Source organism: Argopecten irradians, chromosome 4 (genome assembly GCF_041381155.1).
Source record: "Argopecten irradians isolate NY chromosome 4, Ai_NY, whole genome shotgun sequence".
NCBI classification, from domain to species: Eukaryota; Metazoa; Mollusca; class Bivalvia; order Pectinida; family Pectinidae; genus Argopecten; species Argopecten irradians.
This window is the reverse complement of record NC_091137.1, coordinates 24671821-24691848: the sequence shown is the minus strand read 5'-3', so window position 1 is coordinate 24691848 and position 20028 is coordinate 24671821. Positions and strand designations below refer to the sequence as shown.

The 20028-nt window shown below is 39.5% G+C and overlaps 1 protein-coding gene across 2 annotated transcripts in view; it reads right to left on the bottom strand.

Annotated features, from left to right (window-relative positions):
- Window positions 1-18987, bottom strand: part of LOC138321083 (zinc finger protein GLI3-like) — a 171294-nt gene extending 152307 nt beyond the window's left edge. The window contains exon 1 of one of the 2 annotated variants that reach the window (XM_069264494.1): window positions 18748-18987. The gene's annotated coding sequence lies outside the window, so the exon portion shown is untranslated. The remainder of the gene's footprint in view (window positions 1-18747) is intronic. The other variant, XM_069264496.1, reaches the window with a different exon arrangement.
- Window positions 18988-20028: the final 1041 nt, after the last annotated feature.

The window sequence follows — 20028 nt, the reverse complement described above, 5'->3', positions numbered from 1 at the left end:
CTATAGCAACATCAATCTCCATGGTAATTGATTGCTATAGCAACATATAAATTCACGGTAACTGATTGCTATAGCAACATATAACTCCACGGTAACTGATTACTATAGCAACATATAACTCAACAGTTAAACTGTTTGCTATAGCAACATCAATCTCCATGGTAATTGATTGTTATAGCAACATATTTCTCCACAGTAACTGATTGTACTATAGCAACCATACATCTCCACTGTATCTGATTGATATAGTAACATGCATTTCCAAAGGGACTAATGTTTTAAGCAATATAGATCTGGTGATTAAATTGACAGCAACAACCATGACCTGTGGATCCAAAAGAACATGGCCATTTTTGTTCACTTACTTTACCATGAACATTTCAATAGAAATAGAGTTTGAATATATATTATATCTAATATTTAGACTGCCTACAATGTGACCTTATACTGGCCTGAGAATTATGATTTTACAATAAACATTTATACTCACAGATGGTACATCCTTAGCCAGACTATCACTAACATTACTTGACCTCTCTTTTGACCACTGTCGGGGGTCACTTATTTGAAGAAACATATGACCAGTGGCTAGCTTATATATATAAACACTGACCATTCAGATGTATGTCAATGTTATCATTTCCTGAAATTCTGATGTGTGAATGATGAGAGCAATCTCAGTGATTGGTAAAGTGGAGGGGGTAGGAGCGGGGGGGGGGTGGGTGGTGGTGTGGTGGTGGTTAGGGTCAGTTAAATTTTGGGATGCATGAACTGAAAAGAAGGGAAGGGCAGGTGAGGAAGGGAATACAGATTTGGGAGGGGGAGTTAGGGGGGAAAATAGACCAAAACCTATTCTCACTAAGCAGAGTCTGGCTTAGTGTGTCCAGTTAAACCTAAAAGATGAAATGTGAAACCAAATATATGGTATCAATCATTTTACTGGGAGTAGTCACTCCCAATAGGATTCATTTTATTCCTAGTATGCTGTAATGCTAGTAGATATAAGTTTTATTAACTTATTCAGTAGAACTAATTTTCAAGCTGTAAAGTAGTACATACATCTGAAAATGTGAGATATCCCATGGCATACCAAAGATATATGGCTTGCAAGGGGCAAACCTGTGAGTCCTAGAGGGGGGTCCCAAAAAGGGAGTCGTAAATTCCCAAATACTGACAGCTTGGAAATTGGAAAAGCTATAACTAGGAGAGTGAGTCAAAGGTTCATGGATTTTTAATTTAAATGATCTGTTAGTTTTGTTGCTAGTTTTCTGTTTAATAGTAATAAATATGTTTTTCTGACTGGCTACAAGTGGTTATCATTAAGCTGACCTTTGAATAAGTGGAACAAATTGATCATATTTATGATAAAAGTTCATAACACTGAAAAATTCTGCATGCTCTCATGTCAAACAGAAAGTGAACTTTGACCTTCACCATTCCTGTAGAGAAGACTCAACTCACATGTGCTATACATGGTTTATTTCATTGAGAAATTCCTTAAGATTTTTGTCAAGAAATTCCTTTAGATTTTTGCTTATTTTGAAATATTTTACTGTAAATTTTCTTTCAGTGAACTTCAAAGGAGGCAACTCTCACCAGGAAATCTGTACAGACTTCTGCAGAAATTTAGTATGTCAACCAAACTTAAGCATCTTATCTTGAATGAATTGACCAATCCCTCCAGTAATTGACTCCCTCCCACACCCCAGACATTCCAAAGGCTGTCCTAAGACAACATATCCCCCCTCATCAATCTCCCTCCCTGCTGATCTGTATACACTTTACAGGAAATGGTCATCTTGACCACTGAATGGCCAGAGCTTCCAGACTCTCACTGGCTGTTACTGACCAGTTAACTGACCATTAAATGACCATAATATGTGATTCATCTGTCTGTTAACTATTAGTTTATGACCACAAATTACTGGCTAAATTCTGATCCTAATCGGTCAGCATTACCTCTGCTGACCGATCACTTACAACAGACCACCACTGATTGGGATTAAAGACAGCAGGAGGAGCACAATGGTACCTGTCTGTTCTAGTCTATTAAGTTAACTCTAAATTTGTGTCAGTTACTTAAAGTCACATAATTAAATCAGTTTCAAAATTATATAATTTCAAATTTGATGTAAAGTTAACCAGCCTATTTTCAAAAATCATTTTATTGGATTATCTCCCCCTAGTATGAAACTAAAAAATGGACATGCCAAAGAGAAACAAATAAATTCATGCAAGATTATTTTTAATGATAATCAGAAAAATCCTAGAGACTGCTTGCTAATTTGTTATCTTCAAAAAAGTCTTTTTTTTTTAAGCAAAACTTTAATGATTTTATTTAATTCTTCAAAATATTTCTAAAAAATGTTTAAAATGTAAATCTGGATTTCATTATGATTAACTGAGCAATGAGGACTACAATATTCTAAAGACTGCCTGTAAATTTGTTATTTTCAAATCATTTAGTTGAAACTTCAATGATTTTATCCAATTTTTCAAAATATCAAAAAACGTTTGAATGTTGTTGTGGATTTCATTACGACTCATTGAGCAATGGAAATACCTTTTATGGGTATGATTTGGGTCCTTTGGTTATAGACAGACCTGATTACATAAATTACTTCATTACACTAATGAGCCATAAAGTGCCTATATCACGTTCAAAATCGTCTGACCGTGACAGATTACCTAACCAGAGATCAATGTACAATGATGCGTGTCAACACACCTGCATCAGGTGTTCGTGTAATAAATTACACCTAAACGACCTCCGTGATGTTATATACACCACACACATTAACAGTAAAATAATTCGTATTTATTCATATGAATTAATAAGTTGAATTTAATATTGTTTAATTCAATTTTGCCAGGATTAAAAAATACTTGTTCCATTTTTCCCTTAAATTTCTAACTAGTTTTTAGGAATTAGTTGATTGATAAATCTTAAAAACCAATCGTTTGATCATTTTAGAAAACTATGAAATTGTTTATTGTATAATTCTGCAGTTTAAATTTCCTCAATGGAGAATTGTTACATACAAATTATGAGGGGGGCAGTGTCTGGTAGTTTAAGTACCACACATTATAACACAAACCCTACAAGCTTCTGATGGAAGCTTGAGGCTCTGCACGGGGCTGTACCCAGATAAATGACTGTAGGTTGGTGTTTTTTCTTTGAACTTTGATTCTCCACTTCTCCAAAAAACAAAGATATTGGTTTTGATAGAGACTGCATGGCCACAAATTTTTGAAACGAAGTAATTTTCCAACTGAATTTTATTACCTCCCCTTAAATTGAAACAAGACTTTGAAAATATTTTATCATTATCTGTTACGATTTAATATTCTGAAAATGATTATCTTTGAAAATCAGGTTGTTATCCAATATTTCACCCATGGAGCCTCAGAACGACTCTTTGTTGAAATTTTTATTTCTGATTTCAAAATCTGATATTCTAATTTTCTTTCTAGCAGTAAATTCAAAAGACCTTGATAACATTACATATGTACTTAGCCTGTCTGAGATTCCGTATAAATGTGTCAAAATTACATCACGATAATATTACATATGTACTTAGCCTGTCTGAGATTCCGTATAAATGTGTCAAAATTATATCACGATAATATTACATATGTACTTAGCCTGTCTGAGATTCCGTATAAATGTGTCAAAATTATATCACGATAATATTACATATGTACTTAGCCTGTCTGAGATTCCGTATAAATGTGTCAAAATTATATCACGATAATATTACATATGTACTTAGCCTGTCTGAGATTCCGTATAAATGTGTCAAAATTATATCACGATAATATTACATATGTACTTAGCCTGTCTGAGATTCCGTATAAATGTGTCAAAATTATATCACGATAATATTACATATGTACTTAGCCTGTCTGAGATTCCGTATAAATGTGTCAAAATTATATCACGATAATATATTACATATGTACTTAGCCTGTCTGAGATTCCGTATAAATGTGTCAAAATTATATCACGATAATATTTACATATGTACTTAGCCTGTCTGAGATTCCGTATAAATGTGTCAAAATTATATCACGATAATATTACATATGTACTTAGCCTGTCTGAGATTCCGTATAAATGTGTCAAAATTATATCACGATAATATTACATATGTACTTAGCCTGTCTGAGATTCCGTATAAATGTGTCAAAATTATATCACGATAATATTACATATGTACTTAGCCTGTCTGAGATTCCGTATAAATGTGTCAAAATTATATCACGATAATATTACATATGTACTTAGCCTGTCTGAGATTCCGTATAAATGTGTCAAAATTATATCACGATAATATTACATATGTACTTAGCCTGTCTGAGATTCCGTATAAATGTGTCAAAATTATATCACGATAATATTACATATGTACTTAGCCTGTCTGAGATTCCGTATAAATGTGTCAAAATTATATCACGATAATATTACATATGTACTTAGCCTGTCTGAGATTCCGTATAAATGTGTCAAAATTATATCACGATAATATTACATATGTACTTAGCCTGTCTGAGATTCCGTATAAATGTGTCAAAATTATATCACGATAATATTACATATGTACTTAGCCTGTCTGAGATTCCGTATAAATGTGTCAAAATTATATCACGATAATATTACATATGTACTTAGCCTGTCTGAGATTCCGTATAAATGTGTCAAAATTATATCACGATAATATTACATATGTACTTAGCCTGTCTGAGATTCCGTATAAATGTGTCAAAATTATATCACGATAATATTACATATGTACTTAGCCTGTCTGAGATTCCGTATAAATGTGTCAAAATTATATCACGATAATATTACATATGTACTTAGCCTGTCTGAGATTCCGTATAAATGTGTCAAAATTATATCACGATAATATTACATATGTACTTAGCCTGTCTGAGATTCCGTATAAATGTGTCAAAATTATATCACGATAATATTACATATGTACTTAGCCTGTCTGAGATTCCGTATAAATGTGTCAAAATTAATATCAGATAATGTCTGAGATTCCGTACAAATGTGTCAAAATTATATCACGATAATATTACATATGTACTTAGCCTGTCTGAGATTCCGTATAAATGTGTCAAAATTATATCATGATAATATTACATATGTACTTAGCCTGTCTGAGATTCCGTATAAATGTGTCAAAATTATATCACGATAATATTACATATGTACTTAGCCTGTCTGAGATTCCGTATAAATGTGTCAAAATTATATCATGATAATATTACATATGTACTTAGCCTGTCTGAGATTCCGTATAAATGTGTCAAAATTATATCACGATAATATTACATATGTACTTAGCCTGTCTGAGATTCCGTATAAATGTGTCAAAATTATATCAGATAATATTACATATGTACTTAGCCTGTCTGAGATTCCGTATAAATGTGTCAAAATTATATCACGATAATATTACATATGTACTTAGCCTGTCTGAGATTCCGTATAAATGTGTCAAATTTATATCACGATAATATTACATATGTACTTAGCCTGTCTGAGATTCCGTATAAATGTGTCAAAATTATATCACGATAATATTACATATGTACTTAGCCTGTCTGAGATTCCGTATAAATGTGTCAAAATTATACATAATATTACATATGTACTTAGCCTGTCTGAGATTCCGTATAAATGTGTCAAAATTATATCATGATAATATTACATATGTACTTAGCCTGTCTGAGATTCCGTATAAATGTGTCAAAATTATATCACGATAATATTACATATGTACTTAGCCTGTCTGAGATTCCGTATAAATGTGTCAAAATTATATCACGATAATATTACATATGTACTTAGCCTGTCTGAGATTCCGTATAAATGTGTCAAAATTATATCACGATAATATTACATATGTACTTAGCCTGTCTGAGATTCCGTATAAATGTGTCAAAATTATATCACGATAATATATTACATATGTACTTAGCCTGTCTGAGATTCCGTATAAATGTGTCAAAATTATATCATGATAAATTTCTGAACACATTTTGAAATGTGCAGAAACGTTATTTATGAGTGTTAATTGTTACAAGTAAAAAACTTTTATTTCTTTAAAAAGTTCTTCCCCAAAAAACTCGGAGTACATACCACTATATGACAAAGGTGACTAGGTACACTGACATAGAAAAGTTATCAAAATATCTTATCACAACTGTAAGATGGAATATAACAAATAATACACGGTTTAATCAAGATTTTGTCACCTGAATATGGACCATAAATTAAATGAATATAATCGACCATATGTTTATAGTAAATTTTACAAACAAGTTCTGCACATAAATGAACTTCTAAACTGCAAAACTTTTGATTATTATAATCTTAAAGGAAAGAAAAGGGATAAATCTTCCGCTTTAACATATTGACAGGTAGTTCATGAAGGTGAAAACATTCTGAAACAATAGTTCCTCGATGGATTTCTTTCTCTTTGTCTTGTGGAATGTAAAATATGCACAAGTGCAGTATCTAATTACAAAGGTGAGTAGGTAATACACTGTCTTATAGAAATATTAGTTACACAGTGAATTATAATGTTATCAATAGGATTTTACTCATCCTCGCCTGAGAATAAAAACCAAATAAATATATTTTCAAAACTCTCCCACCCTTCTGACCTGGTATGGGGATAGGCTAGCTTACCTTAGTAAAACATCATGCTAGAAATTTAAAATCGATTCTTTTAATTTGTTCTAACATATATGTAACACTTTGGGTTCAAGTGCTTTCAGAGAATAAAAGTATTTTTCATTTTAAACTTTACCATGAGTGTGTATATATATATATGTAATTCTTGTGCAAATTATTAATTTTTTTATCTAATCCTTCTGTGTATGCATTGTCGTTATATTCTATATTGTATGGATATCGACAACTTTCTTCTCTTACCTTTAAGTTATCTATAGTGAAAGCTCAGGCCAAGGGAGGCAACTCCGTCATCCTACAAACCCTAATTACCCCAAGTAAAAGAAGAGGATGCTGTATTTTTTTATGTCCATACTGAGAACAAAGCCTGTTTAATCCCTACCAGATGTAGCTCTTCAGTTACGAGTTAGGTGTGTTTGAACTCAGATAAAATTATCCAATAATCCATTCTAGTACACACACTTGCCGTTCTGGTCTAAGATGTATATTTATAGAGGATTATCTGGAGTAAGGAAGCATGCTTTGTTTGATTTCATCACTGTAGCATTTCTTCTAAGTTTAAAAATTTACTGTAACATGAAAATCTTAAATATAACTAACTAGTTTTGTGGCATTTTTGTAATACATGCATATAGTCAAATATTATTAATGTAGATCTATGTAAATGAAATAATATGTCAATTCATGATATATATTATAACATATACTACCAGATATTAGACAACAAGTATATACCTAAAATCAAACTTCCTCAAACTATAAAGGATGTAATATTCAACTACCAATCTTACAGTACCCTTTCAAAAAGTGTTTGATTTTCACAATAAAATAATCATATAGTATCAAACTAAATGCATTTTATCCAGCATTTACTTTCCTTAATGGTATACTACATGATATTTCAAAATCCTTTTCAACATTTTATGTTAATTCATCATTTACCAAAATCTGATTTATATTACACTTTTTCAGTTAAGACACAGAATTATAATTTCCACATATCTAATTAAATTACAAGATATTTATTGAAAACAATCAAAGTGTTTAGCTTCATTCGTGAACATGATGATAAAGTTTTCCAGATGTAACCCTAACAACTTCTGGAATTACTTTCAGACTTTAAAATCAGCGCAGACACATTTTCTACAGGAATTCAATAATTAAATTACTCAAGCTGTCCAGTTAGAGCTTCCAGCCTCTGAATCAGTCGGTGATATACAGTAAATAGCTACCCCAGTACTACAGTATACTACAGGTGGTTTCTATCACTTCTCTGTTCAGGATTTTTACAGCACAACATTAAAATTTCAAGTTGAAATACCAAAAAAATAATTAACAGCCAGTTTAGTTGGTATATATTTTTAGTACTAGTGGGTTTTTTTTTTTTTTTTTTTTTTTAAAGTTTTATTTCTTTTATTCTGTTCAATTTATATCCTGTTACTTTCATTATTTGTTGTGGTATTCTATTCAGAACTTTATTTTCATGCTATATCTTCTGAGTTTGGTTTTATATTCTTACCGTATTTCACCACAAATAAGACCCCCCTCCCGGTAATCATTACTATCCTTTCTATCCTTCACTATTTTTTATCCCCTTTTTAATATCCATTTTTTTTAATTTGCTATTATTATTTTTTGTTTGTTTCCTTTTTGTGATATTTCAATGTAACTTTTTCCACATTCTTTATTGCACATATCTAATTACATATTTGATCAAAACTTATATATATATTTTTTATTGTACACATTAATTTACCATTATATTCAATAACATTTAAAAAAAAGAAAGGACTATTTAGATTACTATTTAGAATTAATTAATTTATAACTTGTGTATTGTCAATTTCAAAAATATATAAATTTTTAATGGTTTGTTTAAATTCATATTTCCTCAGTTATTAGAGCAATGTGTATTTCATAATATAAATATCAAAATGGGAGTATAATTATCATCTTCATCTACAGATTTTATAATCAACTTATTTTTTTGTGTCAATTTTTTCCCCCGAATTATAATATTCAGCTATTTTTAAAAGATTCAGATCTGAATGATGCTTTGAGGTTTTTTTTTCTTCAATATGATTAATTTTTTATAAAATATTCTTATATATCAATTATATGATTTTTCAATCAAATTTATTTGATGCAAAACATATTTCTATATATGTTTATGTAAAATATTCATGCTGTTATTTGGTTTGTGTTTTTCTCTTTACTAGTTGTAAAACTAGGGTGCTAAGATCAATTAGTTATATTTAACAGACTTAAATTTTAAATCATTGGATACACTGCCATCCTGACTTACAAAGTGATTATCGGTAGACATCAACTACAGTGTTACATACATGTACATATATTTAGATAAAATATAATATTTAAAAAGAACCTTAATGGTATTGTCAAACAAATCCAAAAAAGTTTGAAATAGTTAAGATCATAGTCCATTTGATAGAATGCTGTATTTATCAACACAGCTCCAATGTTAATGATTTTTCTTCACATAAATAACTTCACATTTGTCTTTATTTTGACCTGAATGACAAGATCAAACTCATTGTCACTCATTGCATAATAACACGATCCTGTATACTGGGAGTACCGAGTTCTTCTGCAATTGTTTAGGACCAAGTATTTTGAGATTACCATTGAGATAAATTCATTGTGACTTTAAACCCAGTGTAAGGACAATAACTAGAATATCTACCTACCACAACAAATACAATATAGACCAATGACCCACGCACAATGGATCTGATACAATCCTTCAACGCACATCTAAAACACACCACACACATATGCCACACACACACATTTATGTAGAATATATACTCAATTAACCTGTATTTACGAATCAAAACAGTCCCAGTTGTTCTAATAAAAAATCTACTAATTAAATACCACATTTTACAAAGAAATGTTTATTCTAATGGCATGTCAAGTTAAAGAAGTTGAGGATAGCTGGAGTACCTTGAGGAAAACCACCAACGTAATAGTCAGTACCTGATAATTGTCCAATAAGGGTTTTGAACTCATAACCAAGAGATGAAGGGCTCGTGGTAATTCACCATAGCAGTTATTACAACTCAACTATCCCAGTGACATTGGTCAGAATCTGACAACTCCCCATATAAAATTTAAACTCTGGACTCTGGGGTGGAAGAATGTTAGACACTTTAACCATTTGGCCGTCTTGTATTTAAGTGGAGCAAGACTAATGGTTGAATCTCGGAAAATCTCCATCATTCTACCTTTGCATGGTTCTATTCCAGCCTGATGGTAGAAAGTCACAAAATCTTCTTCATTCTACCGTTTGTTCTATTCTAGCCTAATGGTAGAATATCAGAAAATCTAAGCCTAAAGGTAGAATGTCAGAAAATCTTCATCATTCCACCATTGGTTCTATTCTAGCTTAATGGTAGAATGTCAGAAAATCTGCATCATTCTACTGTTGGTTCTATTCTAGCCTTAAGGTAGAATGTCAGAAAATCTTCATCATTCTACCATTGGTTCTATTCCAACTTAATGGAAAATCTTCATTATTCTATATTGGTTCTATTCCAGCCTCATGATAGAATATCAGACAATCTAAGCCTAATGGTAGAATGTCAGAAAATCTCCATCATTCTACCATTGGTTCTATTCCAGCCTAATGGTAGAATGTCAGAAAATCTGCATCAATCTGCCGTTGGTTCTATTCTAGCTTAGTGGTAAAATGTCAGAAAATCTGCATCATTCTACCGTTGGTTCTATTCTAGCCTAAAGGTAGAATGTCAGAAAATCTTCATCATTCTACCATTGGTTCTATTCCAGCTGTAATGGTAGAATGTCAGAAAATCTTCACCATTCTACCATTGGTTCTATTCCAGCCTTAATGGTAAAATGTCAAAAAATCTTCATCATTCTACCATTGGTTCTATTCTATTCTAATGGTAGAATGTCAGAAAATCTCCATCATTCACCATTGGTTTTATTCTATCCTAATGGTAGAATGTCAGAAAATCTCCATCATTGTACCATCGATGTCAGAAAATCTCCATCATTGTACCATCGATTCTTTTCCAACTTAATGCAACTGATATGTCATTTACATACAGTTTTGATTTAGAGCACGAGTCTTGCCAAACAATTCATACAATATCTCTATAGTGCAGTATAAATAACACCATTTCATAAATTAAAATATATCTCGGTAATCTCAACCCATTCATTGTTCAATCCATAATACTTCCAGTCATCTTGCTCTTTTTCTGTTGAAAAAAGAAAATATGATTCCTTCTTTACACTCTGTTTTAGATATGTATGAGATAAGACATCTTTATCTACTGATCCATCTGTGTATTGACTTGTGCTGTTTATTGAATCAGGAAGATGATGTTAGTAGTAGCAGCATCCCTCCCTACTGGTGCCTCTGATAGTAGTAGAGATCTACACTGCAGTAGGTTTTCTCTGAGGTGTGCACCGCCAGCTGCTAAACTCTCCATTAGCAGTCAGAGATCAACCATTATGGCTGCTCTACCACATCTCTCTACCTAACTCACAGCTCACACAGGAAGTCATGGCACACATTCACAGCAAGTCAGGTGTACTAGCTCTGGTTTAGTAGGGTGTTCTCACTCTCACAGAAAAATTAAGGTATCCTAGCCCTCATATGAAATTATTCTCTGATAAAACATTTGAGAGAAATCCCCACATCTAAAGGACATCAAAGTGTCCACAGAAAGTCAGGGTAAACACACTCTGACAGGAAGTCAGGGTGTACTAACTCACACAGGAAACCAAGGTGTACCAACTCTCACCAAGTCTGTACTAGCTCTCACAGGAAGTCAGGGTGTACTAACTCTCACAGGATCACAGTGTATAACTCTCACAAGGAAGTCAGGTGTACTAACTCTCACAGGAAGTCAGTGTATATTTACTCTCACAGGAAGTCAGGGTGTACAAACTCTCACAGGAAGTCAGGATGTACAAACTCTCACAGGAAGTCAGGATGTGTATTGACTCTCACAGGAAGTCAGGATGTACTAATTCTCACAAGGAAGTCAGGGTGTACTAATTCTCACAAGAAGTCAGGGTATACAACTCTCACAGGAAGTCAGGGTATACAAAGTTACAAAGCATCAGGAAGCCAGGATGTACATGTACTAACTCTTACAAATAGTCAAATCAAACTACCTCTCACAAAGCAATTGGGAGTACTTGATTACATTTGAAGAGTCCTGCAGCAGATGTTACTACAGAAGGTTAATCTATACAATTATAGACCTTTGCATGTCCTCATTTTGTTCAGCTGCTCTCATGTTTTATATTATAATTTGTGACATATTTACATACTGCAACAGTACAGATGTATACACAAACAGTTTTATTAAATGGCCCAAAGTCTCAGTACACAGGAGGATATATATAGTGTAATTGTACCTGTTCACCCACCTGGCATATATATATACACATGCACATATAACACTCTGGCATTACAACAAAACATAAACTCATTCAGTAAAATAACTCTCTCTTGCAGTAAAGTCATTTGTTCTTTATGTACAATCACAACTTTTACTCCCTGACCTAAATTTACCATCTTGCTTCAACCTTGCTTAATCCTTAACTGATATATGTCCCCATTTTCCTCCCTGCTTCTTTTCGTTCTCTTTTCTATCGATTTAGATCCCTTGTATCCTCCCCCACACCAACATAAATTATTTCTTATAAATAAAACCCCTGGATCAAATCCCTAACCCCCAAACTCTACTGAAATGAACCTTGAACCCCTTGTACTCCCATGAGCCAATAATCAAATCAACCCCCCACCCCCTTATATCCTCTAAATCCAATGAAATCAAATCTCAACCTCATAAACCCCTTAACCCCATAGGATTAACCCTTGACCCCTGTACTGCCTTAAAACCAATGAATCAGACTTAAATCCTGGGACTACCTTAGATCTGTAGGCCTCTCCCCACCCCCAGGGACTACCTTAGGTCCTGTAAGTCTCTCCCACCCCCAGGGACTACCTAACTTCCTGTAGGCCTTTCCCCACCCCAAGGAACTCCTTAGGACTCTCATCTACCCGAGGGCCTGTATCCTGGGTCTCACAGACCAATGTCCACCCCAAATACCTCCACTCTATAAACCCCTGGACCTGAGAACCTTAAATCCTACAGGCCACTCTCCCACTCCAGGGTACCCAGATCCTACAGGACTCCCATCCATCCCATGGGACATGTACCCTAGGTCCTATAGGCTACTCTCCTACTCAAAGGCCTGTACCTGTTCTACAATCCACTCTTTCAACCCAGAACTTATACCCTAATTCTTACATGCTACTTTTCCGCCCAAGGTACTACCTTATGTCCTATAGGCCTCCTCCTACCACTAGGACATGTACATTATAGGTCCCACAGGCCACTCTCTCTCTCATATGTACTCCAGGTCCTGCAGGTCACTCTCCCACCCCAAGCACACGTACCCTAGGTCCTACAGGTCACTATCTCTCTCATATGTACTCCAGGTCCTGAAGGGCACTCTCCCACCCCAAGCACACGTATACTAGGTCCTACAGGCCACTCTCTCTCTCATATGTACTCCAGGTCCTGTAGGTCACTCTCCCACCCCAAGCACACGTACCCTAGGTCCTACAGGCCACTCTCTCTCTCATAAGTACTCCAGGTCCTGTAGGTCACTCTCCCACCCCAAGCACATGTACCCTAGGTCCTACAGGCCACTCTCTCTCTCATATGTACTCCAGGTCCTGCAGGTCACTCTCCCACCCCAAACACACGTACCCTAGGTCCTACAGGCAACTCTCTCTCTCATATGTACTCCAGGTCCTGCAGGTCACTCTCCCACCCCAAACACACGTACCCTAGGTCCTACAGGCAACTCTCTCTCTCATATGTACTCCAGGTCCTGCAGGTCACTCTCCCACCCCAAGCACACGTACCCTAGGTCCTACAGGTCACTCTCTCTCTCATAAGTACTCCAGGTCCTGCAGGTCACTCTCCCACCGCAAGCACACGTACCCTAGGTCCTACAGGCCACTCTCTCTCTCATATGTACTCCAGGTCCTGCAGGTCACTCTCCCAACCCAAGCACACGTACCCTAGGTCCTACAGGCCACTCTCTCTCATAAGTACTCCAGGTCCTGCAGGTCACTCTACCACCCCAAGCACACGTACCCTAGGTCCTACAGGCCACTCTCTCTCTCATATGTACTCCAGGTCCTGCAGGTCACTCTCCCACCGCAAGCACACGTACCCTAGGTCCTACAGGCCACTCTCTCTCTCATATGTACTCCAGGTCCTGCAGGTCACTCTCCCACCCCAAGCACACGTACCCTAGGTCCTACTGGCCACTCTCTCAACCCTAGGACATGTACCCCAGGTCCTACAGGTCAATCTCTCACTTTTGGACCTGTACCTTACGTTCTATAGGCCACTCTCTCACCCCTAGGACATGTACCCCAAGTCTCACAGGGCACTCTTCCACCCCTAGAACATGTGCCCCAGGTCCTACAGGCCATTTTCCCACCCCAGAGACTACCTTAGGTCATATACGCCACTCTTCAACCCTTACAACATGCAACCAAGGTCCTACAGTCCACTCTCCCACCCCTAGGACATGTAATCTTGGTATTTCAGGCCATTTTCCCACCCCAACGACATGAACATATACCCTAGGTCCTTTATACCCTGAGCCATGCGAAACCTGTGTCCTGTGTACCTTGTGTCCTATGTACCTTGAGCCCTGCGTACCCTGGGTCCTGTGTACCCTGGACCCTGTGTACCCAGTGAGCTGTTTACCCTGAGCCCTGTGTACCCTGGGTCCAGTGTACCTTGAGTTCTGTGTACCCTGGGTCCTGTGTACCCTGAGCTCTGTGTACCGTTGGTTCTGTGTACCCTGGGTCCTGTGTACCTTGAGCCCTATGTATCCTGGGTCCTATGTACCCTGAGCTCTATGTACCCTGGATCCTGTGTACCCTGAGCCCTGTGTACCTTGAGCCCTGTGTACCCTAGGCCCTGTGTACTCTGGGTCCTGTGTAGCCTGGGTCATGTGTACCCTGGACCCTGTGTACCCTGGGTCTTGTGTACCCTATGAGCTGTGTATCCTGTGTCCTGTGTACCTTGGGTCCTGTGTACCTTGGGTCCTGTGTACCCTGGGTCCTGTATACCCTGGGCCCTGTGTATCCTGTGCCCTGTGTACCCTGAACCCTGTGTACCTTGAGCCCTGTGTACCCTAAGCCCTGTGTATCCTGTGCCCTGTGTACCCTGAGCCCTGTGTACCTTGAACCCTGTGTACCCTAGGCCCTGTGTACCCTGGGTCCTTTGTACCCTGGGTCCTGTGTTACCTGGGCCCTGTGTAACCTGTGTCTTGTGTACCCTGTAAGCTGTGTACCCTGTGTCCTGTGTACCTTGGGTCCTGTGTACCCTGGGTCATTTGTACCCTGGGTCCTGTGTACCCTGTGTCCTGTGTACCCCGAGCCCTGTGTACCTTGAGCCCTGTGTACCTTGGGTCCTGTGTACCTTGAGCCCTGTATACCCTAGGCCCTGTATACCCTAGGCCTTGTATACCCTAGGCCCTGTATACCCTAGGCCCTGTGTATCCTGTGCCCTGTGTACCCTGAACACTGTGTACCTTGAGCCCTGTGTACCCTAGGCCCTGTGTACCCTGGGTCCTTTGAACCCTGGGTCCTGTGTACCCTGGACCCTGTGTACACTGTGTCCTGTGTACTCTGTAAGCTGTGTACCCGGTGTCCTGTGTACCCTGGGTCCTGTGTACCCTGGGTCCTGTGTACCCTGAGCCCCGTGTATCCAGTGAGTGTCCTGTGTACCTTGAGCCCTGTGTACCCTGCGTCCTGTGTACCTTGAGCCCTGTGTACCCTGAGCCCTGTGTATCCTCGGCCCTGTGTACCCTGAGCCCTGTTTACCCTTGGCCCTGTGTACCCTGAGCCCTATGTACCATGGGTCCTGTGTACCCTGAGCCCTGTGTACCCTGTGTCCAGTGTACCCTGGACCTGTGTACATGGGTCCTTTGTAAATGGGTCCTATGTACCCTGAGCCCTGTGTATGGTGGGCCCTGTGTACCCTTAGCCCTGTGTACCCTAGGCCCTGTGTTCCTGGGTCCAGTGTACCCTGGGTCCTGTGTTTCCTGTGTCCTGTGTACCCTGAGCCCTGTGTACCTTGAGCCCTGTGTACCTTGGGTCCTGTGTACCCTAGGCCCTGTGTATCCTGTGCCCTGTGTACCCTGGACACTGTGTACCTTGAGCCCTGTGTACCCTAGGCCCTGTGTACCCTGGGTCCTTTTTACCCTGGGTCCTTTGTAACCTGGGTCCTGTGTACCCTGGGCCCTGTATACCCTGTGTCCTGTGTACTCTGTAAGCTGTGTACCCTGTTTCCTGTGTACCCTGGGTCCTGTGTACCCTGGGTCATGTGTATCCTGTGTCCTGTGTACCCTAAGCCCCGTGTACCTTGGGTCCTGTGTACCCTGAGCCCTGTGTACCCTGAGCCATGTGTACCCTGAGCCCTGTGTACCCTTGGCCCTATGTACCCTGAGACCTGTGTACCATGAACCCTATGTACCCTGGGTCCTGTGTACCCTGAGCCCTGTGTACCCTGTGTCCTGTGTACCCTGGGCCTGTGTACATGGGTCCTTTGTAAATGGGTTCTCTGTACCCTGAGCCCTGTGTACCTTAGGCCCTGTGTTCCTGGGTCCTTTGTAACTGGGTCCTATGTACCCTGAGCCCTGTGTACCGTAGGCCCTGTGTACCCTTAGCCCTAAGTACCTGGACCTGTGCATCCTGAGCCCTGTGTACTGTGGGCCATGAGTACCCTGAGCCCTGTGTACCCTAGGCCCTGTGTACCTGGGTCCTTTGTAACTGGGTCCTATGTACCCTGAGCCCTGTATACCTTTGGCCCTGTGTAGTTTGAGCCCTGTGTACCTTGAGCCCTGTGTACCCTAGACCCTGTGTACCTGGGTCCTTTGTACCTAAGTCCTATGTACCCTAGGCCCTGTGTACCTTGAGCCCTGTGTACCTTGAGCCCTGTGTACCCTGACCCTGTGTACCTGGGTCCTTTGTACCTAAGTCCTATGTACCCTAGGCCCTGTGTACCTTGAGCCCTGTGTACCTTGAGCCCTGTGTACCCTGGGCCCTGTGTACCTGGGTCCTTTGTACTTGGGTCTTATGTACCCTAGACCCTGTGTACCTGGGTCCTTTGTACCTAAGTCCTATGTACCCTAGGCCCTGTGTACCCTGAGCCCTGTGTACCTGGGTCCTTTGTACTTGGGTCCTATGTACCCTGGGCCCTGTGTACCCTCAGGGCCTTAATTTTCCACAAGATCAGCTGATTATTGTAAACCCCAATGTTATGATACCACAACTCCGGTGTCCTGTGTACCCTGGGTTCTGTGTACCCTGGGTCCTGTGTACCCTGAGCCCTGTGTATCCAGTGAGTGTCCTGTGTACCTTGAGCCCTGTGTACCCTGTGTCCTATGTACCTTGAGCCCTGTGTACCCTGAGCCCTGTGTATCCTCAGCCCTGTGTACCCCGAGCCCTGTTTACCCTTGGCCCTGTGTACCCTGAGCCCTATGTACTATGGGTCCTGTGTACCCTGAGCCCTGTGTACCCTGTGTCCAGTGTACCCTGGACCTGTGTACATGGGTCCTTTGTAAATGGGTCCTATGTACCCTGAGCCCTGTGTATGGTGGGCCTGTGTACCCTTAGCCCTGTGTACCCTAGGCCCTGTGTTCCTGGGTCCAGTTTACCCTGGGTCCTGTGTTTCCTGTGTCCTGTGTACCCTGAGCCCTGTGTACCTTGAGCCCTGTGTACCTTGGGTCCTGTGTACCCTAGGCCCTGTGTATCCTGTGCCCTGTGTACCCTGGACACTGTGTACCTTGAGCCCTGTGTACCCTAGGCCCTGTGTACCCTGGGTCCTTTTTACCCTGGGTCCTTTGTAACCTGGGTCCTGTGTACCCTGGGCCCTGTATACCCTGTGTCCTGTGTACTCTGTAAGCTGTGTACCCTGTTTCCTGTGTACCCTGGGTCCTGTGTACCCTGGGTCATGTGTATCCTGTGTCCTGTGTACCCTGAGCCCCGTGTACCTTGGGTCCTGTGTACCCTGAGCCCTGTGTACCCTGAGCCATGTGTACCCTGAGCCCTGTGTACCCTTGGCCCTATGTACCCTGAGACCTGTGTACCATGAACCCTATGTACCCTGGGTCCTGTGTACCCTGAGCCCTGTGTACCCTGTGTCCTGTGTACCCTGGGCCTGTGTACATGGGTCCTTTGTAAATGGGTCCTCTGTACCCTGAGCCCTGTGTACCTTAGGCCCTGTGTTCCTGGGTCCTTTGTAACTGGGTCCTATGTACCCTGAGCCCTGTGTAACGTAGGCCCTGTGTACCCTTAGCCCTAAGTACCTGGACCTGTGCATCCTGAGCCCTGTGTAATGTGGGCCCTGTGTACCCTGAGCCCTGTGTACCCTAGGCCCTGTGTACCTGGGTCCTTTGTAACTGGGTCCTATGTACCCTGAGCCCTGTATACCTTTGGCCCTGTGTACTTTGAGCCCTGTGTACCTTGAGCCCTGTGTACCCTAGACCCTGTGTACCTGGGTCCTTTGTACCTAAGTCCTATGTACCCTAGGCCCTGTGTACCTTGAGCCCTGTGTACCTTGAGCCCTGTGTACCCTGAGCCCTGTGTACCTGGGTCCTTTGTACCTAAGTCCTATGTACCCTAGGCCCTGTGTACCTTGAGCCCTGTGTACCTTGAGCCCTGTGTACCCTGAGCCCTGTGTACCTGGGTCCTTTGTACTTGGGTCTTATGTACCCTAGACCCTGTGTACCTGGGTCCTTTGTACCTAAGTCCTATGTACCCTAGGCCCTGTGTACCCTGAGCCCTGTGTACCTGGGTCCTTTGTACTTGGGTCCTTTGTACCCTGGGCCCTGTGTACCCTCAGGGCCTTAATTTTCCACAAGATCAGCTGATTATTGTAAACCCCAATGTTATGATACCACAACTCCTTACTGACATGTACCAAAACAACACTTACCTGCAAAATAATGATATATCCTGCAACCTTGCTCAATACACATCCATTCATGCAAAACTATTCAGTTTTCCACAACATAGTTTTTAGACTGAGGTCTGTGTTGTTGGTCCTATAGTAAATCAGGCCGTGTCAGTCAGCCCCACTGTATAAATACAGGATGGGGGATGTTTTTTGGTATGGGGTGTAGTACAAGGTCCCACACACTAGCCTAACACATGGTTTACTGTACCCCTCTCAGGTTACACACTAACACACATACATGTACTGGAAGCACCGACACTTCTGGGGGCGCTATAACAGAACCGCTTCATTCCCACAATTTTATATACATATATCTCAAACTTATAGCTTATTTACATAATAATTACACATTAAAATTCTTCTTTTTATGGAAAATATGTATAGTGGAAATTAAAGACTAAACAAAGATTGCTGGTTTAAAACACAGTGGTTGAGATGCTTTGACACTCTGTTACTTCAAAACACACGTATGACCCTTGCCTGCCACTGCCCATAGGTAGATACTTTTTCTCCTGGTCCTCTTACTTCCCTCCTTCTCAAAAATCTGACATATATGCCTGAGCTAATAGGATAAAAGACAAAGCAGACTATTAATTAAATATCAATGCTTTAAATTTAGAAAAAAATAAGCCTTCATTTCGAAAAATTAGCCTATCTAAACCAAAGGTGCTGCATGCAACATTCTTTGTTTGTGTATGGTTTGTTTTCTTGACTTAATTGTTCAGGTTTTAATAAGTAAAATAAAGAATGAAATAGAACTCCATCACCTTAATTTATATTATTTTTCTTCTTCAAATTTTCATCAAATAAATCAGAATATCTACCATAAAAGTTCCAAAAGGAACATAATTTACAATATCCATAATTCTAATCATATAACCAGGTGATCATGTGGTCTAGTGGTTAAGCCAATTGCCTTTCATCTAGCTGGCAGGGATTCGATCCCCTGCACTGACGTGAAAAGGTTAGGGGTCACCTGTCAGATCACGTGGGTTTTCTCCGGGTACTCCGGTTTCCTCCCACACTAAGATCCCTCACGCACTTACATCCGGGTCATCGAGAGTAATTTGCATAAGTTGAATAACTTGTTTCATAATTGATGTAAAATAAATAAAGTTTATATTTTTAATCATATCTGCTCTAATTTTTCGGCTACATCGTCTTTGTCAAGGAAATGAACCGCAGTCAGAATAAACTGACAAAATTAAATTTTTTCCAATTTAATTCTCCCCAGTTTCAAAAATTTTGTGTCTCTTTATC